A 27,162-nucleotide genomic window follows, 5' to 3' on the forward strand; every position below is an offset into this window, starting at 1 on the left:
TTTCTGTTTGCAGATCATTGTGCACTCAATGCAACCTCTGAAGCTGAGATGCAAGAAAGTATGGGTCATTTCTCTGCTGTTTGTGCTAAATTTGACCTAACAATTAACACCAAGAAAACACAGGTGCTCCATCAGCAACCACCACACCATCCATAAGTGGAACCATTGCTTACAGCAAATGGAGAAGTTTTGAATACTGTGGATACATTCACTTACCTTGGTAGTGTACTTTCCAGGGATGTACACGTTGATATTGAGGTTTATGTGGGCATTGCCACAGCTAGCTCAATGTTTGAGAGTCTCTGAAGGAAAGTATGGGAGAGAAACAGTAATAGACTGATTACCAAACTGAAGGTTTACAGACCTGTGGTGCCAACTTCATCATAATTTGCCTGTGAAACCTGGACTGTCTACCAGTGCCATATGAAGAAACTGAATCCATTCCATTTGAATTGCCTTAGTGAGATTCTGAAGATCACCTGGCAGGATAAGGTACCAGACACGGATGTCCTTAGTCAAGCTAGACTGTGAAGCATTCAAACTCTGTTCCAGAGAGCTCAACTCAGATGGGCTGGTCATGTTGTTTGAATACAAAATATTCACTTGCCAAAAAGACTACTTTATGAAGAACTCACACAGGGCAAGTGTTCACATGATGGTCAGACACGGACACTCTCAGGGGCTCTCTCAAGAACTTGGAATTGATTATGTGACATTGGAAACACAGGCACAGGTCAGCTCAGCATGGCATGTCCACATCAGAGAAAGTGCTACACTCTATGAGCAAAGCAGAATTGAAACAGCTCAAAGGAAATGCAGGATGCACAAATTTAGAGTATCTACCCTAAATGTTCACGTGGACTATTTGTGCCCAATCTGTGGTAGAGCATTTCTAGCTTGTATTGGTCTGATCAGCCACAGTTGGACACTTTAAAACTTGATTTTAGCATAGTGATTTCAATTTGGTCCTCTTTTAAAATGAAGGGCAACAGCCACTAACTAAAATCTCATCTCTTACAGCAAGACTTTCCCAACCCTTCTTAATTCTAGTGCCTTGTCTTTTAAAATTATTTCCTCTTCTTCCTGTATAAAGGTTGTTTGAGCATATTTGTTCGCTTACTATCTTCCCTCCCTTTGATTGTGAGTTCCTTGAGGGCAGAGACTGTCTTTTGTCTCTTTTTGTGTTCCTAGCACAAAGCACAGTGCTTGACAGAGAGTAAATACTTCATAAATGTTTATTGACTGACTAGCTGCAAAACCAAAAGAAATAACACAGAAAAGTCACAGAAAAAAGAAGTCTTTTTTCTCTCCTTAGTGGTTTTTGAGTGAAGAAGAAGAAATAAAATGAATCCCAAGATGGTAAAGAAATAAGCTGGGCAGCCATGTTCAATGAATCCATTTCTTTCTTTTTTTCTCTATTTATTTTGTTTTATCATAATCTTAGGTAAATGAATACTACAGGTGGACAATTCAGCTTGCAACATTTTTAGTTTTAGATAATCAAAGAGCCACCAAAGTTTCAGCAATTTGTGTCCAGGCAGAGGCTCTGCATATTTGCAGCAGTCAAAGTCAATGTACAGTCAACCCTAAGGAGTAAATTTCTTAAGTCAGACCAGCAGTGGATTGACCTAGCAGTTGACACATAGCATGTTTAAGTTAGAGTGACTTGGCTATTGGTTATATCAGCCCAAATACTTAATATGGGAGAAGTGCAGGGTATTTTAGAGGTGAATCTGATGACAGCAGTTAATTACTTGACCTTCAATGTTGGGATGAAATGAGGCATTTGAAGGTCATTGAACAGTTGAAAAATGATATTGATTTAGCCCTAACATAGCAAGGATTTGCAACATGGATACAGCGGCACTGAACTTCTATAGATATGGGTCCTCCTTGTCTCCAGAAGGAAATAAATCTGTTCAGTAAGTTGGGGCATGATGGCTTGTATGCCCTTCTGATATCCAACAATTCTGAAGGGCACTAACACCACGGGGGTAGAACCCTTAGATTACCAGGAAGCCACGGCAATGCAACCAAGAGTTACCAGGAAGCTACATTAAAGGAGGCAAAATTGGAGTTTTGCCCTAACTCTTGACCAATCAAATCTGATTTTGCCACCATTTAGGACCTAACCCATCTGTATAAGGAACTTTGGTATACATCAGTCTTATCACCAGACTGAAGAATTAGTGGATAGTTGATTCCTAGTTTTATTTTCGGCTCTAACTTCTCAGCAAATATCCCTTTCTAAAATATTGTTCAAATATTAAATATTGTCCAATATTGTTCAAAATTATATTTGGAAAATAATCGTTGGTTAGGTAATATCAGGAAAATATTAATTAGTGATATTGTGAGAAGGAATACTATACGATATGGATTCATGAGTAATAGCTCTAAAAAAAAAACCTCCCCAAAACTTCAGACTTTCCCAAACACCTATGATGGGATTCATAGCTTTGTTTTAGAGACCCTATCTCCTATTTGGAGTTCATATTAGAATAAGGAAACTGGAATCCATATGTGCCATAATGATTGTGAGATCAAAGGATAATACATACTTAGTCCATCTGAGAGAAGAGGAGAGTCATCTGGTCTTGTAAGGGGAGGGAAGAATAGATATCCAAGAGATGTTATAGCAGTAAAAATGAGAAAATTTGCCAGCTGATTGAATATGTGGTATAAGTGATAATGGAAAATCCAAGTTGAATTGAATTTCTTAATGAAATTGAGAATTTAAGTGACTATAAGGATGGCACTGTCCTTCTTAGTAATTAGAGGAAGTGAAGGTATTAGAGCAAAGATAATGAGTTCTGGTATTAATATGTTAAGCCTGAAATGCCCAAAGGACAGAAAGAACAATGGACTTAATGAAGACCTGGGTTCAAATTCCGGTTATAACATTGTGAGATTTCAATTTGGTTGGTAGTCTAAAGATTATATGTATATGTATATATGTATGTATGTACATACACATATACACACAAACATATACATATAGAATATATGTGTACACACATATATGTGTGCATGTATGTGTACATACATATATGTGTGCATATATGTGTATATGTATGTGTTTGAAGAGAAAAAGGGGACGCTTTCTAAAGATACATATATGAATTATAGTAAAGAACCCATTTAGTTTTTTTGAAAGACATGTATATGATATAAAAATAATGACATCTACTGAAATATGATTAGAAGAGAGTAGCATGGCCATGTAAGATTAGGGTAAAAATTCTAAAATGCAAAATTAGTTGAGACAAATGACAAATACTGAGGATAACCAAAATTGTCTTTATTCTCTATATTGGGAAAAAAGAAGAAGATTGAGTGTGAGAGACATGAATAAATGATAAAAATAATGAAAGTTGATAATACAAGAAAGATTTTCAACTTTTATTTTGCGTCTATTTTGCCTGTCAAAGAATTATCTTTGTATGGAAAGGTAGAGAGAAAGGAAATAATGAGCAAGATAAATTAGGAGATTGTAAAAAAGGTCTTGGTGTTTGAATTCAAATTACCAGACTCAGTTGAATAATATTCCAACATCTTATCAGAACAAAATAATTCAACCCCTCAGAAAGTGATCAATGTGATTGATAAAATTCTATTAATAATTAATAATCTTTGAAGGTTCCTAAATAAAGGGAAGAATGATGGAGAATTGGAGAAGGAAAAAAAATGTCCAGATTCTCAAAATAGAGAGGAGAATGTGATCTGTGAACTATAGGTCAGTGGGCTTGACTGAATTTCTGACAAAATTTTAAAACATATTGTTAATGAGATCGTTAGTAAAGATTCAAAAAAAAAAAAAGAATCAGCATAGTTTCATTAAGAAACTTTTGCCCAGAAAAAAAAATATATTTTTTAAATATAGGTACTAAACTTTTTACCCTTCAGATTTTGTAAGTTGCCTGTTTTAGCATATATCAAACGTATTTCCCCTTTTTCTCACTCTCACCATCTTTACTCTACATCTAGCCCTCATCATCTATGTGCTGGAACATGACAATATATTCCCGATTTTTTTGCTTGCATCCAGGTTCTCTTTTTTTTTTTTTTCTCATCCACTCTCCACCCAGCTGCCAAATAGTTTTTTCTAAAGCACCATTCTGAATGTGTCACTTTCCTGCTCAAGAATATCCAGATACTTTCCCTTTCCTCTGAGATAAAAAATAAACTTTGGATCTTTAATTTTTTAACCCATTAGGATTCAAATCCAAAATATACCACTTACTACCTTCAAAACTCTGCACAAGTCACTTAATCTCAATAGACCTCAGTTTCCTCATCTCTGAAATGAGGAGATTGGACTAGTGTTTCTGGTTTTTTTGCTTGTTTGTTTTAGTTTTTTAAGGTCCTTTGGAGCACTAGAGCTATGATACTACCTTTCTAGGTTTCAAAGTATTCTTGATATTGTCTCTGTTCAATAACCTGCCCAGCCCTGTTTTTTGGTGCTGATATACGGCTTTCACCATTCCATTTCTGTGAGTTTTCCTATGTAACTCCCCCCACCCCTTATGTCTAGGATATACTTTCAACTTAAACTGAGTATTCCTTGAAATTCCTAGTTTCCTTGAAACATCATTCTGTGTAAAGCCACTCCCAATATTTCCTTTTCTCAGATTCTATTCCTTCTTTCTGTCATGTTACCTTGTAGTTTCTAAATACTGAAATATTCACATGTGAACATGACATGGTAGATAAGATCTGTCCTTGTAGTCAGGAAGACCTTGGTTAAACTCCTGCCTATAATGCATGTTGACTATGCCATACTAAGCAAATCAAATACCTTCTCAGTGCCACAGGGAAATTTCTAAGACTATAAGTCCCACAGAGCATACCAACATGTATTGGTAGGTTAATTCTCCACATCCAAGAGTTTCCCATTACGTGAAGCCATAGGTCCAGTGTCTTTCTACTTATGCATTTACATGATATCTTACTGAAATGAAATTAAACTTCTTGAATGCATAGAATATTTTATTTTTGTTTTTGTATTCCCAGTGCCTAGCATAGAATCTGGCAAATACTGGGTGCTTAATAAATCTCTGTAGATTTATTACTTAGAATTCCTAGATTCTGTCAGAGTTTACCTGTAATGTTACCTCCTACAGAAAACTTAATCTGATTCCCTCAGTTGCTGGTACTCTCCCTTTTAAAATGCTTAAAACAACAGCAGCAGCAACAACAACAACTACTACTATTACTGCTACCTCATTTCTACTTAATTTTCAGCATACATGTAGTTTCCTCCTCAAAAGAAATAAAACTCCTTGACAGCACGAACTGTCGCATTTCCATCTTTATGTCACTATTGCATAGCACTGTTCCTAGAATATAGTATGTGCTTAATAAATACTTACTGAAGTAAATAATTAATCAGGAGACTATGGTTTGCTTATATTTTAACAGAATATTTGGCACATTTTCCCATGTTATTCTTGTGTTAAAGTCAGTGAGATATGGACTAGATATTAATATATTTTAGTGCATTTAGAACTCATTAAATGACTGGACCCACAGAATAGTTACTGATGTTTCAATGTTAACTTGAAAGGAAATTAGTGATGTGCTCTACCCTATAATGTTTAACAATTCTAGCAATAATTTAGGTAAAAGTAGGTATCATATGCCTATTAAATTTGCAAAGCTTGAAGGAGCGTTAATAAAATTTGTGCTAGAATCCAATAATTATTTTAATGGGTTAGAATATTGGAACTAATCTAAAAGATGAACTTTGATATGTACAAACATAAAATCTTAAATTTGGACAAAAATCAGTTTCATAAATATGAAGTGGGGAAAGTTGACTGGACATCAATTTCTTGAAAATGACAGAGAATTTAGTCGCCTTCCACTTCAATATGAACAAATATTGTGTTATGGTAACCAACAAAACAAGGCAAAACAAAATATCCCAAGTCAATGCAATCTTGGGCTAAATTAAAAGGGTTATACTACCCATGACAGAGGTGAATATTCCACTATACCCTTCCATGTTCTGATAATATATCCAGTACTGTATTTAATTCTAAGTACCAGATTTTAGGAAGGACAATGATAATGTGGAAAACATTCAGTGAATGCAAAGCAGGTTGATAAAGGGCCTCAAGATCATGCTATATGAGAATCAGATGTGGGAACTGAATATATTTCTCCAGAAAACCAAACAGAGTTATAAGCAGGTGAGTGCTAATAAATATTTAATGACCAACTCTGGGGAGGGTGGGAATGTACACACACAAAAAAAAATACTTTTACATTCAATTTACATTATTCATATTTTCACCATTATTTTCTTTGATAAGTCATCATCAACAACAACTCCAATCAAGCCCTGATTTGTAGTATTTGGTGATTTTTGAGGTATAAATGCTTGCACTACAAATTTAACAGTCACTCTTCCAAGCCAGAATTAGCCCGTGGCAACACACCACTACTTATAAGGGATATGATAGCTCTTTAAGTATTCAGTGGATCATTAGGTGGAAAAAGAATTCATACTTGTTTTGCTTGGCCCCAGAGAACAAAACTCAGAACCATGGTTAAAAGTTTTTAAAAAGGCAAATTTAGGCTACATATTAAGAAAACATTCTTAATGATTAGTGTTATGTTAAAGTATAATAGGTTGTCTGAGGAGATATTGGGTTGTTTACCTTGACAGGTGATATTCAAACAAAGGGTGGAAAATAACTTAAAAATATTGGTGGATTTTTCATTCAGGTATGAGCTGAACCAGAATCAGGAGTGGGTAACTTGTGGCATTAAGGCCACATGTGGCTTTCTAGGTACTTGGGTGCAGCCTTTTGACTGAGTCCAAGTTTTAAAGAACAAATCATTTTATTGAGGGGATTTGTTCTGTGAAGTTTGGATTCAGTCAAAGAGCAGCGCTTGAGGACTTAGAGGGCCACATGTTTCCTTGAGGCCACAGGTTCCCCACCCCTGAACTAGATCATCTTTGAGATTTTTCTAACTTATATTTTGAGATGTATATTTTATTTTCAAATGCAAAATTGACCAACTAGGCAGTATACATAACCTAGTCATTTGAATTTACTCCTGTAAAATATTTTCTCCTTTCAATTAACATCTGGATAAAGGTTCCCTTTTGATCTTTTAGCCAGAGTACTTTTAGAATCCTTATAGTAGAATGGATTCTACATCAAAATTTGTTTTGCTTGTTGGATGTACTCTACTATATAATCATATATTATTTTGGCTCAAAATATCTTTATGATAATCAGGAAAAAGAACTGATGAGAGACTTTCTTCTGTTCTGGGGGTATAAACATGGATCTTAATGTGAGCAACCATCTGGAAGATGGGAGTCTCCTCATGGATCATATAAGGACTGTTCAATCTTCTCCCTTGTCATTCTGATGGAAGCTCCCATTCTAAATAGGTTCAAATCTTTCATGCCCTCATATTTTTATTGTATTCCATTCCTATTTCTGAAAACTCTGGGAGTAAAATGATCATTCCTCTTCACTCTTCAAGATGATAGCATTGCTTAAAAACTCTACTATACTACATAATGTTTTATTTTCTTTAGAAACAGATCCTATGACATAACAAATTTAAAGATGCTATTTGTCAACACCAATGCTGATGTTGCCCAATAATTCCTTTTCCTTTTGCTTGAAAGCTGTTCCCCAAGATCATACCATCCAGTAAATCTACTTCCCCCAGTCTGTACGGAATCTTGAATTTAAATTTCTTAACACTGCTACAGAAAGCTTGGATTCCTACCAGGTTTTCCTCCCCATAGATGGAATCACTTTGGTGGAGAAATTATCCTGCCATCCCTCAGAAACAGGAAGCAGGAACTTGAGAGCCAGGAATATTGTCAGAGCAAGCCATGTTGATAAGAATCCAGAAAACTTCTTTGTGTCTGTTTATATACACCAACAGGTAGTTTCGTGGGTTAAGGGATTATTCTAGAATTTATTATTAATGGAATCTCCTGTAAGAATCTAGAAAAGGAAGGGACAGCATGGCTTTATCCATGTCATTTCATCTGTGTTAGAAAAAGTCACTTCAAAGTAAACTTGTCTTTCTCGCAAATCTTTTACTGCCTCTTCTGTTGTCTGAAGACTCGGTTTTATGTTCAGTATCTCTCATGGACCCATCATACCTGGCAAACATCACCTTGACCTACTGAGCAGCCACATTAATGTATGTAAACTGGGGCAGTGGGGTTGTCTACACAGGCTAAGTGGTGTATCCTTGTTGAGTATTATTCTTTATGTTATGCCTAAGTTATTTTCCTCTTGTTAGCTGTTAGATGACATACAACTATTTCACTATCTTCTAATATTGGAGACAAAACTATAAGAGGATGGGCTTGAGTTAGTTCTCAAACATTTATACTAATGGAGAGGAAAAGTTTGCATCTATAATTCTGAAAAGTGGATAACTCAAATAAAATTTATATTAGACCTTGAGATACTCAGCATGATTTAGAAGTCCTTGAAATTGCCAATTGCCTTGCTAATTAAAAAATAGTATTATAGTTTATATTTTCTGAGCACACACTTTTATATTGATGGGGAGAGGCAAATTAGAATTATATCATGGGGAAGGACAGCTAGAAGTAGATTTTTAAAAAATTTAAAACATCTAATCCATAAAATAAATGAGCTAAACTTTAATAATCAAATTTATTGTGCATGTATATATAAACACAGACCAAGATATATTGATTTCCTTGATGAAAAATAAAATAAATAAGCAAATGGTAGAAAGCCACCCCCATAAATATGAAGAGAAAGTAGAAGCATGATTTTATTAATCCATGCAACTCAAATTTCCCAATGTAGTTCAGCACTTGCTATGTATGTCATAGTTTTGGTGAATTATTTGAGGAACTAAGAGGCTAAAATCATTATATATCTCAGGCAGAACTTGAACCCATTACTTTGTGGCCACAAGGCTAACTCTCTAGCCTCTGCTATGTATGTGTATGCAAATATACACATCTATATGTACATGCACACATACACATGCTTGCACACACATACATGCATAAAACATTATACATATATATAGTGTGTATTAGCCGGAAAGCTACAAATTCTAGCTTTCTGGCAAAGTATACATTATACATATATAGCTTATACACTAATATGTATATATGTGTTTAACATTGCGTATATAGATATGCATGGCACATGTCTAATATTAATATTTCTTTTATACAGTTACAACTTCAAAAGAAGATGTTACTGCCAGATGCCTCAATAAATTATTGTAACAAATAACAACTACTCACCAGAGAAAAACAAATGTGGAAAGCTCTAATGCTCACAAAGGCTAAGAATTGGAGATGAAAGAGATTACCATCAATTGGGAAATGGTTATACAAGTTGTGGCATATGATTGTGATGTGCTATAAAAAATGACAAGCAGGGTGATTTCAGAAAAATAAAACCTGGAAAGACTTACATGAACTGATTCAAGGTGAGGTGAACAGAATCAGGAGAAACCTGTACATGATTACAGCAATATCGTACAATGAAGATCTGTGAATAACTTACCTATTCTCAGCAATACAATGATGCAAGAGAATCTCAAAGGATTACTGATGAAGCATACTATTTGTCTCTAGAGAAAGAATACAGACTGAAACATTCTATTTTTCAATGTCATTCTTTTTCTTTTATTCAAGTCTCTTTCTTTTTCTTTCATTCAAATCTGTTGGTACAAAATGACTAATATGGAAATGTCTTACATGATTGCATTTGTATGACCTGTATCTAATTGCTTATCGTCTCAGGGAAGGGGAAAAGAAGGTAGGGAGGAAGGAATAAAATTTTCAACTAAAAGCTCACAAAAGTTAAAAATTGTTATAACATGTGATTGGGGGAAATAAACTATATTAAATTAAGAATTAAAAAGTAAAAAAGAAATTGCTCAAAAGTGGAATATTTTATCAATCTTTTTTTGTTTATTTTTAAAGGTGCAATGATGTTATCTTGCAATTTGTGTGATAGGTTAAAGGCATAGTTTGAAAAGTTTCTTATTTCTACTCTTTTGAAGGAAATAGTTTAGAAAGCCCAGAGTAAACTCAAGCATTATATTCTAGGATCTGAGAAGATCATAAAAGTACAAAACCACTTCTGTCCTTCACAGAAAAAAATGACACCACACAGTATAATAACATATGGAAGAAATAGTAGCATTGTCTTTGATTTGCTAAGAGAGATATATATGCAGACATTCATTTTGTCAATTTCTTGTATTTTGTTATTCATGACTTTTTCTATTTTCTCTTTACCACTTTAATTTCCTGCCTTTTCTACTTTTTTACCTTCACCTTCATCCCCATACTCTTTATTTCATATCAGAAACTTTTGTTCTATTATTTGTCATGTTTTTCTTCAACTATCATATCTTATCTACTTCTCACCTCATCTCTTGTCAATTCTGTAACAATTTTCTTTTTCAATACTTTCCCTTATGAATTTTATCTGTCCTTTTTTGCTCCTTTTGACACCTCAGAGGTAATAGCTTATAACTATGTTCTTGTTACCAATCACTAACCTTGTACATTTCTTTAAAGGTTCAGCTGAAATCACAAGTTAAGCAAGAAACCTCTTCTGTTCCCCCTACACTGCTTTGCAACCCCATGTACTGCTGGTCTCTTCTCTCCGAGATTTTCTTTAATTTACGTTGCATACATCTTGCATACACAAAATTACTTGTATGCTATCTCCTTCATTGGAATATGAGCTCCTAAGAGGCAAAGGAAATATTTTTACTTTTTGTTTGTATCCTCAGTGTATGGCTTATAGTTAATTCTTAATAAATACTTGAGAAGTGACTATATTATTTTATTTCTTTTTACTTTGGTTTCTATGGTTCTCCTGCCTCTGTGTCCATTTCTTCAGCGGCAGGAAATTCATATTCTACAAGATATTTTCAGAGAGCATGTTTATGTACATAAGTTGAAAGAGATTTAAGAGGTAATCTAATTCAATCCATTATTTTGTGGGTGAGGTTGAGACCTCAAGAAATTATGTCATGTTTCCAAGGTGATGGAACTAAGGAAGGATTCAAACTCAGGTTTTCTTGCTCTAAATCTTTCTCCTTTGCCATGATTCATTTCAAACTGTTAGAAACGTTTTTGAGCTCAAACATATGTATGTATATATACAGACATATACATACATGCATACATACAATATATCAAGCCCTACTTGGTCACCCTTTGAGCACTGATTGGCTCAGAGCAATGCAAGTAACAATTGTTTCTCTTTTGGCCAGAAACTCTGAGGGTCTTTGTTTCCCAGATGTATTTTTTTAAAGAGGCCATTCTTTGTCTCATTTTTATTGAGCCTTAATCACTGAATGGGTTCTGCCTCAATCAAACTAAGACCTGTTACAAACTTTACCTGAAAAGACCAAGGTCCGCCACTACATCCTGGGCATGTCCAGTTTGCCTGATCCATGTCTGGCCACTAGACCCAGATATCTTCAGGGGAGAAAGTGAGGCTAGTGACTTTGCACAGCCCTCTCTCTAATACAATTCACTTGCACGTCATGGCATCACATCCCTTACATCATGATCCTCTTTGAGAATGAGGGATAAACAGCAGCAAGTTCTGAAAATTATTCTCAGATACATATACTTCCCCATCTACCTTTCAATTTGCTTAGTTATAGTTGCACATCTCCAACTGCCTCTGGGACATCAAGAACTGCATGTCCCATTGGCATTTCAAACTCAGCATGTTTTTTCAATATTTAATTCATTTAGTTTCAGTTTTCAACATTCTTTTTCATAAGTTTTAAATTTTCTCCCCCTTCCTCCATCCTCCCTCTACCCTCTCTCCCCAAGATGGCATGTGATCTGATATGTGCTCTACACATACATTCCTATTAAATACATTTTCACATTAGTCATGTTGCATAGAAGAATTATAACAAATGGGAGAAACCATGAGAAAGTAAACAAAACAAAACAAAAGAGAAAAGAGTTTACTTCACTCTGCATTTTGACTCCATAGGTCTTTCTCTGGCTGTAGGTGGTATTTTCCATCATGAGTCCTTTGGAAAAGTTGTATTTAGGTACTTTTTTGCTGAATTGCTGAAAAGGGCTAAGTCTATTAAAATCAATCTTCACACAGTGTGGCTGTATAATATTCTCCTTGTTCTGCTCACTTCACTCAGCATCAGTTCATATAAGCCTTTCCAGGTTTTCCTGAAGTCTGCCATATCATTTCTTATGGAATGATAGTATTCCATTACATTCATATACCACAACTTGTTCAGCCATTCCCCAATTGATGGGCATCCCCTAGATTTCCAGTTCTTGGCTGCTTCCCTCCTAATCTTGGTTGCATTGACTTTGTACAAAAAAAATTTCAATTTAATGTAATCAAAATTATCCATTTTGCATTTTATAATTTTCTCTATCACTTGTTTGGTGACAAATTTCTCCATTCTCCATAAATCTGAGAGAAAAAAACTATTCCTTGCTCCCCCAATTTGTTTATAGTATCAACCTTTATACCTAGATCATGTACCCATTTGGACTTTATTCTGGTATGCAGTGTCAGACATTGGTCTATGACCACTTTCTGACATACTATTTTCCAGTTTCCCCAGAAGTTTTTGTCAAACAGTGAGTTCTTATCCCAGAAGCTAGGGTCTTCGAGTTTATCAAACAGTAGATTGCTATAATCATTGACAACTGTGTCTTGTGTACCTAACCTATTCCACTGATCTACTCCTCCATTTCTTAGCCAGTACCAAGTGGTTTTGATGATAACTGCTTTATAATACAATTTAAGATCTGGTATGGCTAGACCACCTTCTCTAGCATTTCTTTTCATTTGTTCCTTTGATATTCTGGACTTTAGCTCTTCCAGATGAATTCAAACTCAGCATTTCTAAAACAGAACTCATGTAAGGTTCCATTCTTCCTAAATCCATTATTAATGTTAAGAGCATCACTAGCCTCGCACTCACCAAGACTCTCACCTTTAATGTCTTCATTAAAGTTCCATACTATTCACCCCACAAGTCCAATACATTGCTAAAATCTTGTTTTTTCTACCTTTATGACATCTTTAGCACCTGTCTCCTCTATTCATATAGCCCCCATCTTAATTCTAGCTTTTATCAGCTCTTAACTTTAATATTGTAATAGCCCCTCTAATTGATATTACTTACTCATGCCCCTCCCATTCCATTCAATTTTCCATTCATTTCCCAAAATAATTTTTCTAATATGCAGGCCTGAAAAGTCACATTCCTTTCAAATTGCATAAAATTCTGTGGCTTCCTATTACCTCTAGGATTAAATATAAAAATTGCTGGTATTTAAAGCTCTTTCTGTTCCAGTCTTCTTATACTTTCCTCCCTTGCATGCTCTCTACTATTTAGCCTGTCTACTATCCATATGGGCATACTTTCTGTTCCATTTGCATACCATTTTATCTCATGTTTCTGTGATTATGCACCCCCTATTCCTCATTCTTGGAATGCTCTCTTTTTTTAATGCTGCCTCCTGAATTACCTCATTTTCTTCAAGGCACAACTCAAATTCCACTATCTGAAACAGAACTCTCGATTTTAACCAATTGCAAGTACATTTCTCTCCAAAATTATCTTTATCTACTTTTCCTATATCTTGCATGTATCTAGTTATTTTCATGCTTTCTAGCTTCTTGAGGTCACAGACTATTTTAAGCTTTCTATATCTCAGTCTTTTGCATGGTGTCTAGTACACAACAAAGGTGAATAAATGCTTGTTACTTGCCTGTCTGACTATGAATGAAGTCTTTTTTCCTCTATCAAATTTGTTGACTACTCTGAAATCAGTAGATTATCCATTGTTATATAATTAATCACTTTTAATGCTTAAGAGCTTTTCTATTATAATGAATTCATTATAAAATAAAAAGGAAAACATAGTTCTATATTTTTGGTCTCTTACTTTAACTACATTTTCAGTATTTTCAAGAATAATGCTTTAGCTTTTGTTTTATCTTCAATTACCACTATTTTTAAAAGTATATAACTCATTTTGATTTTTTAATAAACCTTTCATTTTGTATTGCATCAAGAATCCAATAAATGAAACAATAAATTATTCTTCAATAAATTAGAACAGCTTGTAATCTGTGCTTTGTACCCAAGATAATTGTTAAGATAATATTAAAGTGGCGTTTTTGTTTTTATATCTGATACTTAAATTGCATCATCCCCTTTTCTTACATTCTGACATTTTGATAAGTATAAGTTTATCTTCTGACTTCTAATGCCACATGTCAAAGATGCTTCTATTAAAAAGGAAAGGATAATTTATGAAGCCTGGCTTTAAAGTCCTTACACACAAATGGCCGAGAAGAATAACATATCAGGTTTCTACAGCAGTAAACACTGAGAGTCCCTTCTCTGGGGATAATGAGAGCAACACTTCTTTTTAAACCTTCAATCATACTTTACTTTCCATCTGTCTGTCAAAATGGTGGACAATACTAGATATTGTCTGGCCAATAGGGTTCACTTAAGACCTCCAGTTCCAAAGTCTGCAGTCTTCTTCTCCTCTGTTTCCTTCCCCTCAGTTATAGAAAGTTGAGGATAAAAACTAGCACTTTTCGCAGTTCTTCCTAAGGGTCACTTAAAAATGTTCTCCACGATTATAGTACTTATCCACATTTTGACATAATGGTGTCCTATTTCCCACTACTCTCTTTTTCCTTCTGTACATCTTCCACAGAGGGACCACTTTCAGGGATCAGACAATTGGTATATAATTGTAATTTCCCTCATCTCTCATCTCATCCAAACAGTCAATAAGCCAATCAATTAAAAAGCATTTTAACTGCTTAAGATGTCTCAATTTCTATGCTAGGTGTTGTTAGAACAAAGATTCAACTTGAAACACCCCTTCTCTCAAAGGATGTCAACCAAGGATAGTGCTTAGTTTGGTCACACTGAGGCAAATTTAGGCTGCCCTCCAGGTAACCAGCTTGTGTTAAGGTCTCTAACTCTTAACTGTGGAGGATAAGGAATTAAGTGTGTGATGCCATTTATTATAAAACTTTGTCAGCTATAAGTATGAGGTAGTCAATGCAATATTAGGACCTGAACTAAAAAAATGAACAAAAACAAAACCTGATCCTAAACTGAGATATACTTCTAAGAGAAAACTATAGACAAGAGACTTAGCTATACTTGATGCAGGTATTTGCTTATGATATACCTTTTTCTAGAAACAAAAAAATAAAGTAATTAACTTCCATTACTCTTATAAATACCCATATTCACCAGACAATCCTGGATTGCTACATTAATTTTATTCTAATTATTTTTTGAGATCTGACATTCAAAATGCATTTTGTAAAAACTCTTTTTTAAAATAATTTTAGTTTAATTAGCCATCCTGAAACTCGAAAGACAGAAAAGAGTTTATATTTTTAATATGACCTTTATGTCCACAAATATATTTAATGATTTTAAAAGAAAAAAAAAAGTTGACTTCATGATAACAGTTTCTGTGTTTTAATTGGGAATTTATGCTGTTTGGGTTATGTGATGGCCCAGATGTACTTGTGAGGGCTAGGCTGAAGTACCAGATATGATTTTGTTTTTATAGCAAAATGTATTCTGAGCTGCAAATCACTGATTTACAAATAACATTTTGGGGAAAAAATATTTCATAGGGCTCTCTGTACCAGACTAGGCTGTTTTAGAGGCAGTGCAGGGAAGGTGAAGGAGCACTGAAATCAGTCTTAGAGAAAAACTATGTTTGAATTGTAGCTTTCTTCACTACTATTTTGTGATTTTGGACAAATCATTTCTTCCTTATTGTTATCAGTTCCCTTCTCTGAAAAAATCTGTGGCAGAGAGTTTCTAAGGACCTTGGTACCTCTAAATCTATGATCCTATGAGTATCCATAGCACACAATCTAAAATAATACAACACACTTGGCATGCTGCTGAGACCATGTATGACCAGTTCAAATTGAGAAATCAAGTTTAAGTTGGACCAGTTTCATAATTTTTGTAATTAGATTCCCTCAAAATAATAACTAGCATTTTTATGGCACTTTAAAATCTGCAGAGCATATTTCATGTCAATTCATTTAAGTGTCACAATAACTTTGCTATACCTTGTAACACTATATAGCCATCAGTATCCCAGTTTTACAAATGAGAAAACTGAGTCGCACTTAAGTTAAATGACTTTCTCCATAACCACACACTTTGTCAATCAACACATATTTAAGTATTTTACTATATGCTATACATCTTTCCACATGCTAGAGATATGAAGAAATGAAAAAAAAAATGTTCTTTCACTCAACAATCTTAAATTCAACTGGAGAAACACAATGTATAAGTAGCTAGGCATACCCAAAGGAAGGAAGGAACAAGCACTTACACAGTGCCTACTATATCCCGGGCACTGTGCTAAACATCTTTTACAAATATTCCATCTGTTCCTCCTAAAAACTTCAGTTGGTATATATTATTTTTATTACCCCATTACAGTTGAAGAAACTGAGACAGAGATTTAGGGACTCCTGAGGGTCACACGGTTAATAAATGTCTAAGGTCAGAGTTTTACTCAGATCTTTCTGCCTCCAGGTCTAGCATTCTCTCTGTGAGCTGCTTGAAAAAATGTGAAAGGCCTCCCAAGGAAGATGAATTTTGTAGATTTGAAGGAACATAGGGAAATTAACAGTTAGGGAGGGAAAAACAAGTCATTCATGGGAGAAAGAGCAAGTATGAAGGCACAGATGGGAAATTGAGGATCATGTTTCAGAAACAAGTAGGCTTATCCAGTTGGGTCACAGAGTAGGTTGGGGAGGGGAGTGAAGTTTAAAAAGAAGGTTGGAAAGGTTGAAAGAAGCCATATAATTAAGATCTTTAAATTTGAAACCGTCTTTCATATTTGATCCTCTACATAATAGTACACAACTGAATTTCACTAAACAGGAGAGTGACATGGTTGGATCTATGCTTTGGAAAAATTACCTTGACAGAGAAGTGGATTATGAATTATAATAGTGACAGATTTGTGGTTCGGAGACCAATGAGAAAGCTTCTGCAATCATTTAGGCAGGAAGTGATGAAGGCCTGACCTAGAGTTGGCTAAGTGCTTAGAAATGATAAAATAGAGAAAGAGAGATGCTGAGAAGGCAGAAATTACAATATTTGGCAATAGATTAGATATGTGAGGTCAGTGAGAGTGAGGAGTCAAGGATGATCCCAAGGTTGCAGGCCTGAGTAACTGGAAGGGTAGTATTATTCTCTACAGTAATGAGAAAGTTGGAAAAAGCAGAAGATTTGGAGTGTTTAGTAAGATAATTATTTCCCTTTTGGAAATGTTGAGTTTGAGATGCCTATGGGACATCCAGTTTGAGATGTCAAGAAGTAGTTGGTGATATGATATTAAAACTAAGGGGAGACACTACTGCTGACTCTCTGGCTATGGGAATTACTTGTATATAGATTAGAACACTTGAAAGCTGATGAGATTGCCAAATAAAATAATCTATTGAGAAAAGAGGAAAAAAGCGCAGGATAGAGACTTTGAAGATATCCCACAGTTAGTGGAAGTGACATGGATGAAGAATCAACAAACAAGAATGTGTAGTGGTCAAACAGGCAGATGTAGAATAATGTAATTAATGAACACCTAAGTAGGAAGGAATATCCAGAAGATAATCATCAGGGTAAAATTTTGAAGAGAGATAAATAGAATGAGGGTTTAAAGCCATTAAATCAAAGACTGAAAGGCCATTCAATTTGGAAATTAAGAGATAATTGGTGACTTTGGTGATGATAATTTCAGAGGAAGGGTGAAGCCTGAAGCCAGGTTGAAGGGATTTTAGAACTGAGTATCAGAGGTGGGATTTAATCCAAAATCTTCTGTACTCTAATCAAGCACTCTGTAACCTAAGTCATATGGTCTTTCATAATCGAAATATGCCTAAAGCAATATTCCCACTATTGTTTGGCCTGAAATTTAAATTTTAATTAAAATTAATGGAAGGAAAATTACTCTAAAATGAAACAAATTCCTAATGAAGACTAAGATCTATACATATTTAAAATTACCATATGCTTTTCAGTTTGGAAATAAGGATTCTTCAAGATTTTTTTTCTACAGTAGACTTTCTTTTTGATATTAAACACAATATATGATACTAAAGCATAATGATGCAGAATTATTTCCCACTTGGGGTACAGTCTTTTTGAATATAAGACTTAGACAACTTCCCTTATTTTTGTTAAGGAAAGAATATTAGTGCTAATATCTACTCAGTACATTTAGTGAAAATCAAGAATGAATTTTGTGGAGGAAATCACAAATACTTTGAATTAATGAACCCTTAAATGGAAGAAGCATTTTTGGACAAAGATTGAAGAGTCCATGCTTTCCATCTTAATTAGGAAGTAGACTGCATTAGACAATTACAAATCAATTAGATTTTCAGGGATTTTGTAATTCAATTAAATGTAATTAAATGCAATGGGACTCAACTCTCTCTGTCTCTGTCTGTCTCTGTCTGTCTGTCTCTCTCACTCTCTCCATATATATATATATATATATATATATATATATATATATATATATATATATATGTATATATATGTATATATATACATACATATATATTTTATGTATTTGCCATCTGCCATGTAACCAGTGCCATTCTAGATATAACAAGATATGCCTAATCCAGCTATTTAATGGTCTCTGCTCTTTAAGAGTTTTCAGTCTTCTTGGGTTTGGAGTGGTTAAGAACAACATATGTGAAATAACTTGAGAACAGAACAAGATAACTTATAAAAAAGAGCCAAACATAAATGTTAAAGATGATGAATATTTTAGGAGGTCAGAAAAGAAAGAAATCAATATAGTACTAGTGGGATCAGGTTGGAGAGAATTAATGGAGTAATTGAGATGATTTTGGACTAGAAGGATGGATAGGCAGAAGGAAGGGGGATAGGTAATTCAGGTTTGGAGAATTGTATGATCATGATATGAATGGAAAAAGGTAGGGATCATCTGGGTTGGAGCAAAAAAAAATACTCATTGATTGCTGAAATATGTTAATATTTTATTTAAAAAAATCTGTAGGCCAGTCCTTTCACTTATGGTCATTAAAGGCTTATCAGAGGGGAAAGAACAGTTTTATCCATCTCACTTTCTGACAAGCAGAGTGATGCATGAAAACATATCCGTCTATGTGGTCTTTTAATGATATAAGCCTATGAGGAAAATGAATGTGAACATCCGATACAATATAACAAGCTTTTACTCATATGTGCAAAAGACACTACTCTCCAGTTTTAGAATATCACTCCCTCCTGGTTCTCCTCATATCCATCTGACCATTTCTTCTCAGTCTCCTTTCCTGGATCCTCATGCAGGTCATGCCTTCTAACTTTAGGTGTCCCAGAGGATTCTGTTCTAGGCCCTCTTCTTTTACTTGGTAATGTCATCAACTCCTATGGATTTAATCATCATGTCTATGTTGAAGATTCTCAAATCTACCTGTTCTACCATAAGCTCTCTGCTGACCTCCATTATCACATATCTAATTATCTTTCAGCCATATCAAACTGGATATCTAGTACATATCTTAAACTCAACTTGTCCAAAACTGAGCTCCTCATCTTTCCTCCTAAGTCCTCCTAGTCTCTTTATTTATCTATTACTGTCAAGGACAACACCATCCTCTCATTCCTTTAGGCTCACATTCTAGGTGTCATGCTCAACTCCTCTCTCTTACCCCACATATCCAAACTGTTGTCAAGGCCTGCCAATTTTACCTTTACTTATCTCGAATATGTTCCCTGCTCTCTTCTTGTACTGCCACAACTCTTGCTCCATGCTTTCATTACTTCTGTCTTTGACAATTGCAATAGCCTGCTGCTGAGTCTGACTGTTTCAGCTGCTTTTCCACCCCAATTCATCCTCCTTTCAGCCACCAGACTTTTGTAAAGCAAGGTAAATGTACGTCACTGCCTCCCTACTCAATAAACTTCAATGGCTTCATATCACCTCCAGGAACAAATATAAAGTCTTCTTGTCTCATGTTCAAAGCCCTTTATAAGCAGCCTCCTCACCCTACTACCTTTCCAGTCTCCTTATATCATATTCTCTGCCACAAATTCTTTAATCCAATGACAATGGCATCCTTGCTCTTTTACAAACCATACACTCAATCTTTTGCCTCCAGACATTTTCTTAAGTTGTGCCCCATGTTCTTTCTCTTTATCTGCACCTAGTGGCTACCCTGGTTTTCTTCAAATATTAAATAATATCCCATCTTCTATAGGGAGCTTCCCCCAACCCTGCTAAGTTGTGAACTCTTCGACATCAGGGGCGCTCTAGCTTCTTTTTGTATCTTCAGTGCTTAGTATAGTATTTGGCATATTGCACATGCTTAATAAATGTTTATTTAATAACTTCTCATCACTATGCTAATTGTTGCTGATAAAAAGATATAATTAAAAATAAGCTGTACTGATGGGGTTTAAATGATATGGTGTTATTACAACATGGAAACTTGTATATGCTATAGTTTGGGAAAGAGAACAATAATAGTGAGGAGATAAAGAAAGGTTTCATTAAGATAATTCTTTAATAAAATCTTAAAGTAAGACATGAAATCCAGGAGGCCAAATTATAAGAGAATGCATTCTAAGCAGGGGAACAGTCAGTGCAAATGCAAGAGATGGAGTGTTTTGTGTTAGAAATAGATAAAAGGGGGGAGTGGAGCCAATATGGTAAAGTAAAAGCAGGGACTTGCTGAGCTCTCCTCTAAACCCACTCAAATGCCAGTAAGTAATGATTCTAAACATTTCTAGGGGCTTCAGAACCCACAAAATGACAGAAGGAAGCAAATTGCAGCCTAAGACAACAAGGAAGGCTGACAGGAAAGATCTATTTCACCAGGACGGGAGAGGAGTTTAGTCTAGTGTGGTCCATGTCAGCACAGACAAGGCTGGAACAGGCCTCAGGAGACTGAATCACTGGCTGCTGTGGCAGTTTCCAGACTTTTAACCCACCAACACCAAAGACAACTTAGAAGGTTAATGGGAAAGGTCTGTCCTCACCTGGGTGAGAGAGGAGTGCACTCTGGACACAGGCTCACAGGGTGGAGGAGGTGGCAGTGGCAGTAGCAGCAGAGTGGCTGCTTTCAGAGCTCTTAGCCCACAAATGGTAGGGGAATCAAGCAACTGCTCAGAGGGGGCTTGCAGGAATCTCTTTGCTGGTACTAAGATACTATTTTCATGCTTTGCCTTGCTTGGATCCAGGTCACACTCCTGGGTGGCAGTCCTTGTGGCTGTGGTGGATAGGGAAAGCTCCTTAGTTCCAAGGAAGAAAAGAGTTCCTGTGGTAACTCACAGACCAGAGCACAGTCCAGGAGAGGAGGAAACACTTCTCCTTTGATCATACCACCTTGGAAGAACTGAATATTTACAAGTACCTAGAAATATCTCTGAAAACAGCTGCACAAAATCCCTCAAGTACACCCACCACATTGGAAGCAGAGTCCTACCTTATTCAAAGGTTAAAAAGCCAAGTATTTGTCTGGAAAAATGAGCAAAAAGTAAAAAAAAAAATTCAGACTATAGAATCTTATTTTGGTGACAAAGAAGATCAAAATATACAAATAGAAGAAGACCAAGTCAAAGCTGCTATATCCAAAGCCTCCAAGAAAAATATGAATTGGTCTCAGGCCGTGGAAGGGCTCTAAAAGGATTTTGAAAATCAAGTAAGAGAAGTAGAGGAAAAAATGGAAGAGAAATGAGAGGGATGCAAGAAAACTATGAAAAAACAAGTCAACAGCTTGGTAAAAGAGACCCCCAAAATATGGAAAAAATGACACCTTAAAAGTAGACTAACCTAAATACAAAAGAGCTCCAAAAAGCCAGTGAGAAGCATGCCTTAAAAGGCAGCATTAGCCATCATAAAAAAGAGCCTAGACATTATCTTTCAAGAAATTTTCAAAGAAAACTGCCCTGATATTCTACAATCAGAGGGGAAAATAGAAATTGAAAGAACCCACTGATCACCTCCAGAAAAAGATCCCAAAAAAAAACCTCTTAGAAATATTGTAACCAAATTTGAGAGTTCCCAGGTTAAGGAGAAAATATCGCAAGCAGCCAGAAAGAAACAAGTCAAGTATTGTACAAATACAATCTGGATAACACAAGATTTAACAGCTTCTACATTAAGGTATTGGAGGTTATGGAATATGACATTCCAGAGATCAAAAGAGCTAAGATTAAAACCAAGAATCATCTACCCAGCAAAACTGAGTATAGTCCTTCAGGGGAAAAAATAGACATTCAATGAAATAGAGGCCTTTCAAACATTCTTGATGAAAAGATCAGAGCTGAATAGAAAATTTGACTTTCAAATACAAGACTCAAGAAAAGCTTGAAAAGGTAAACAGGAAAATGAAATCATAAGGGACCTATTAAAATTTAACTGTTTACATTCCTACGTGAAAACATTATACTGGTAGCTCATGAGACCTTTCTCAGAATTATGGTAATTGCAGAGAATACATATATACATACATATATGTACATATAGACATAGATATAATTGGATGGATATGGATACAGATATTGACATATATATATATATATATATATATATATATATATATATAGGCAGAGGGCACATGGTAAGTTAAATATTAAGGGATGATATCTAAAAATAAAATTGAGGGGTGAGAGAGGAATGTACTGGGAGAAAGAAATGGAGAGGTAGGATGGAGTAAATTATCTCCCATAAAAGAGTCAAGAAAAAGCTTTTACATTGGAGGGAAAGAGGAGGGGAGGTAAGAATGAATGAGTGAACCTTATTCTCCTCAGAATTTGCTTAAGGAGGGAATAACATATGCACTCAATTGGTATGGAAATCAGAGGAGAAGGGGAGAAGGCGGGTGATGATAGAAAGGGCAGGAGATTGGGGGAGGGCTTAGTCAGCAGTAAACACTTTTGAAAAGTGACAGGGTCAAAGAAGGAAAAAGAATAAATGGGGCCAGAATAGGATGGAGGGAAATAAAATTAGTCTTTCACAACATGACTATTATGGAAATGTTTTGTATAATTACACATATATATCCTATACCAAATTGTTTGCTTTCTTAATGAGAGTGGGTGGGAAGGGAAGAAAGGAGAGAATTTGGAACTCAAAATTTTAAAAACAAGTGTTAAAATTGTTTTTTACATGCAACTGGGAAATAAGATATATAGGCAATGGGGTATAGAAATCTATCTTGCCCTACAAGAAAGTAATAAGGAAGGGGATAAGAGAGGGGAAAGTGGGGTTTGAAGGGAGGGCAGATGGGAGTAAGGGGTAATCAGAATGCATGGCATCTAGGGATGGGGGTAGGGAAGAGATTGGGACAAAATACGGAACTCTAATAATCTTGTGGAAATGAATATTGAAAAGTAAAATAAATAAATTAATTTTAAAAGAGTAATTCCCAATGAGTTTAGAAAGCTAGCTAGACAGAGGAATTTGTATTTTTCCCAGAGTAAGGAACAACACTGGAATTGATGGGAAGTTATGGAGCCATGAAGGAGACAGTAATCATGAAGTAAATGATTTTCACAAAATAAATACTCAGATCTTTCTTTTTCCTTCAATCATCTATTTCACTGATGTCATACCAAGTGTGAACTTGTGAAATTGAGAAGAAAGCTCAGTAGCAATAAAAGACATGCCACATGACTGAAGAAAGATAAAATTCCTGATTAAAAAAAGGGAAGGAACATAGTATTCAAGTGATGTTGATGTCAAATGATTTAACCACATTAATTCTTCAAGAATTGTGGGCACCAGCCTCTCTGTTGTCATCACCACTGGTGCTGCATTTTGGCTCTGCTTCTACTGGTTGGGTACTACTTTCAGGAAGGTATGATTCTCCTGAAATAGAAAATGTTTTACAAACTTGCAAACCCTTGCTCTGTTTGTCAGGGTGTTCACTCCTCAGTGACTTCAGCTGTATTAGTTTCAACCAAAAATCCCTTCAGGGCCCTCAGTCCTCTGGGCAGATATCTTAAGGAGAAGCTAAGTAGGGTCCCAACAACTACCATCCTCTACTTGTAGCCCTGGAAAGAGGAAAAGCAAAAATATGTTGACTTCCTGAGTGCCTACAGTGCTGTGAACCAAGGACATTGCCACCCCAAAATTGTGGTGCCCTGAAAAGTCATGTTGATAAACTGACCTTGACTTCTAGAGCTTTCTATAACAATGTACTTAGTGAATATGAAGAGTATATTGTGAAGTTGTTCGGCTACCACAAAGTTCTGCCCATGAATACAGGAGTGCAATCTGGAGAAACTGCCTGCAAATCAGCTCAAAAATAGGCATATAATGTGAAAGGCATTCAGAAATACAAAGCAAAGATTATTTTTGCATCTGGAAACTTCTGAGGTCAAATATCATCTGCTATCTCTAGTTCAACTGACCCACCAAGTTATGAAGGCTTTGGTCCTTTTATGCCTGGCTTTGAGATTATGACATAGATGACCTACATGTCCTTGAACATGGCCTCCAGGATCCCAAGGTGGCAGCTTTTGTTATGAAGTCCATTCAGGGGGAAACTGACGTTGTCCCTGATCCCGGCTACCTCCCCAGAGTGAGAGATCTCTGCACCAATTTCCAGGTTTTCTTCATTGCTGATGAAATACAGAAGCGATTAGACAGAATTGGGAGGTGGCTGCCTGTTGATCACAAAAACGCCAGGCCTGACATCATCCTCCTTGGAAAGGCCCTTTCTGGAGGTTTATTCCCTGTATTGGTTGTGTTATGTGATGATGAAATTATGCTGAACACTAAGCCCAGGGAGCACAGGTTGAATTACAGAGGTAATCCCCTGTTGGCCATGGCATCCCTGGAGGTTTGGGAAGAGGAGGAGCTGGCTAAAAATGTAGAGGTGATGGGGAACATCTTAAAGAATTGCCTTATGAAGTAGTAATTGCTGATGCATTGTTATCAGAACAATTAAAGATTGTGATGCTTGGAATGTGCATCTGCATCTTTGTGACAATAGACTTCTGGCCAAATCCAGGCATGAGGATATCATTAGGTAGTTGCCACCCCTCATGATCAAGGAAGACAAAATCTGATAGTCGGTGGAAATTATCAACAAGACCATTTTGTCTTTCTGAAGGGTTTTCATTTTACATTGTGTCTAGTAGCTGACTCAAGACAGGTAGTACATTTATGTGCTGAAAACTTCAGGGCGAGCATGTTCCACTCCCACATATCTTAAAGAACTTTTGTTTTAGTTCATTTAGAAGAGAGCAAAAATTGAATCACTTTCAATTCATTGTTTTCTGTAACTAAGAGATTCTATTCAATTAACTGTACTGTCTTCTTTCTAAATTAGATAGCTGGCTTGTATTTGTATGCTAACATCTTTAAAATTATTGGAAGTAGTAGCTACTAACCCTGAAATGTAATGTATGTATGTAGTTTTATAATTTTGCCTTTTAGAAAGGCACAAAAAATCTTTTGTATTTGAAACATTTGACTCCAGGGGGAAGTAAGTGGAAGATTTGCTTATCTTTACAATGAATCAGGAAAGTCCAGTGCAGTCTATGAGGTGTTTGATCACGAACCTGTTGTCCTATGTTTACTCGGGACAGCAGGAGCTGGCTGAAGAACGCCAGCCTGTGTCTGCCTGGGTCTGACTTGACTGGAGCATTGTGTTGTTGGCTGGCATTCCCACCTCTTTATTTTGCGTTTAAGTCTTTAAATCAGTGTTGAGAATGGCCTGCTAAAATTTGCCATTCTAAAACTTTCCCATTTTCTGGAGTTTCCAAATTTTGACACTAAAATAAAGCCTTTATTTAAGCCGTCAAATAAAAAAAAAAGAATTGAGTACACCGTATTTATGGATAGATGTAAGGGAGTTAGTTTCTAACTTGTTTCCCCCAATGTAAAGAAGGGAGAGCTGGACACTAACTTCCTATGTTCTCTACTCTGTACATTGATGGGGGAGGAAGGTTTTATATTGATTAACTGAAACAAAATCTATCTATATAGATCTGAGAATGATTGGTATAGACATGATAAACCCATAGCAAACAATGAGTTCTCTGTGGGAGAGTATAGCTTATGAAAACAAGAGAGCTCAAGAGAGAGCCTTGGGGTACAACCAAGGAGCACTATGCAGACAACGATTCAGCAAAACAGGGTGAAGAGTATTCAGACAGCTAGGAAGATAATCAAGAGTTGGTGATGTCAGGGAAAACCTTAGAAAGTATATTTCTAGGACAAGAGAGTAGATAAAAGTGTCAAATACTTCAGACAGGGCAAAAATGAGTACTAAAAAATATCATTAGATGTCTAAATTGAGATATCATCAGCAACTTTAGAGAAAATAGTTTCATTTGAGTCATGAAGTGGTAAGTCAGAATGGTAAAGCCTGAGAACTAAAAAAAATGGAGCCTTTGAGAGTAGACAACTTTTCCCGGAATTTGAATGTGCAAGGGAAGAGAGACATAGGACAATAGCTTGAACAGATGACAAGGTATTAGAAGTCCAACTCCTTCATTTTGTAGAGGAAGAAGCTGAGGCTAAACGAGGTTAAGCAATTGTTCCAAAATCACAAAAGCAGTTGATATCAGAGTCAAAATTTGAAGCTAGATCCTCTGACTTCAAATTCAGCATCTTTTCTACCCAGAAGACTTCTCAACACCCATAGCACCAATATTATAAGGTGACCTTCTTTTTGTCAAGTGAGGTGCTTTTGCTTGGTTTTGTTTCATTTAGAAGAGACCTTGGTAACAAACGAAATGGAATAGATAGATGTTTTGAAAACAATTTTGCTGCTATTCCAGTGTAGAGAGATGCTATTGATTTCAGATATTTTAAAAAAGAAGACAAAAGTATTACTACTGGCGGACTGGATACAGTCTATGTTCTTCAGAAAAAAAAACTGGCTAAATAGTAGAATAGAGAATAGAGAATATAATTTTTTCTTGAATTCCATACATCATTATTTAATAATTTTGTAGTTGTCAGCATTGATTTCCACAAGATTTTGAGTTACAAATTTTCTCCCCATTTCTAGCCTCTGCCCCACTCCAAGATGGCATATACTCTGATAGCCCCATTCCCCATTCAGTTCTCCCTTCAGGCACCCC

At 35.7% G+C, this 27,162-nt stretch overlaps 1 pseudogene; it reads left to right on the forward strand.

Annotated features, from left to right (window-relative positions):
* The first annotated feature begins 23,944 nt into the window (after window positions 1-23,944).
* Window positions 23,945-25,179, forward strand: LOC118845331 (annotated as a pseudogene).
* Window positions 25,180-27,162: the final 1,983 nt, after the last annotated feature.

Source organism: Trichosurus vulpecula, chromosome 4 (genome assembly GCF_011100635.1).
Source record: "Trichosurus vulpecula isolate mTriVul1 chromosome 4, mTriVul1.pri, whole genome shotgun sequence".
Classification (NCBI taxonomy): Eukaryota; Metazoa; Chordata; class Mammalia; order Diprotodontia; family Phalangeridae; genus Trichosurus; species Trichosurus vulpecula.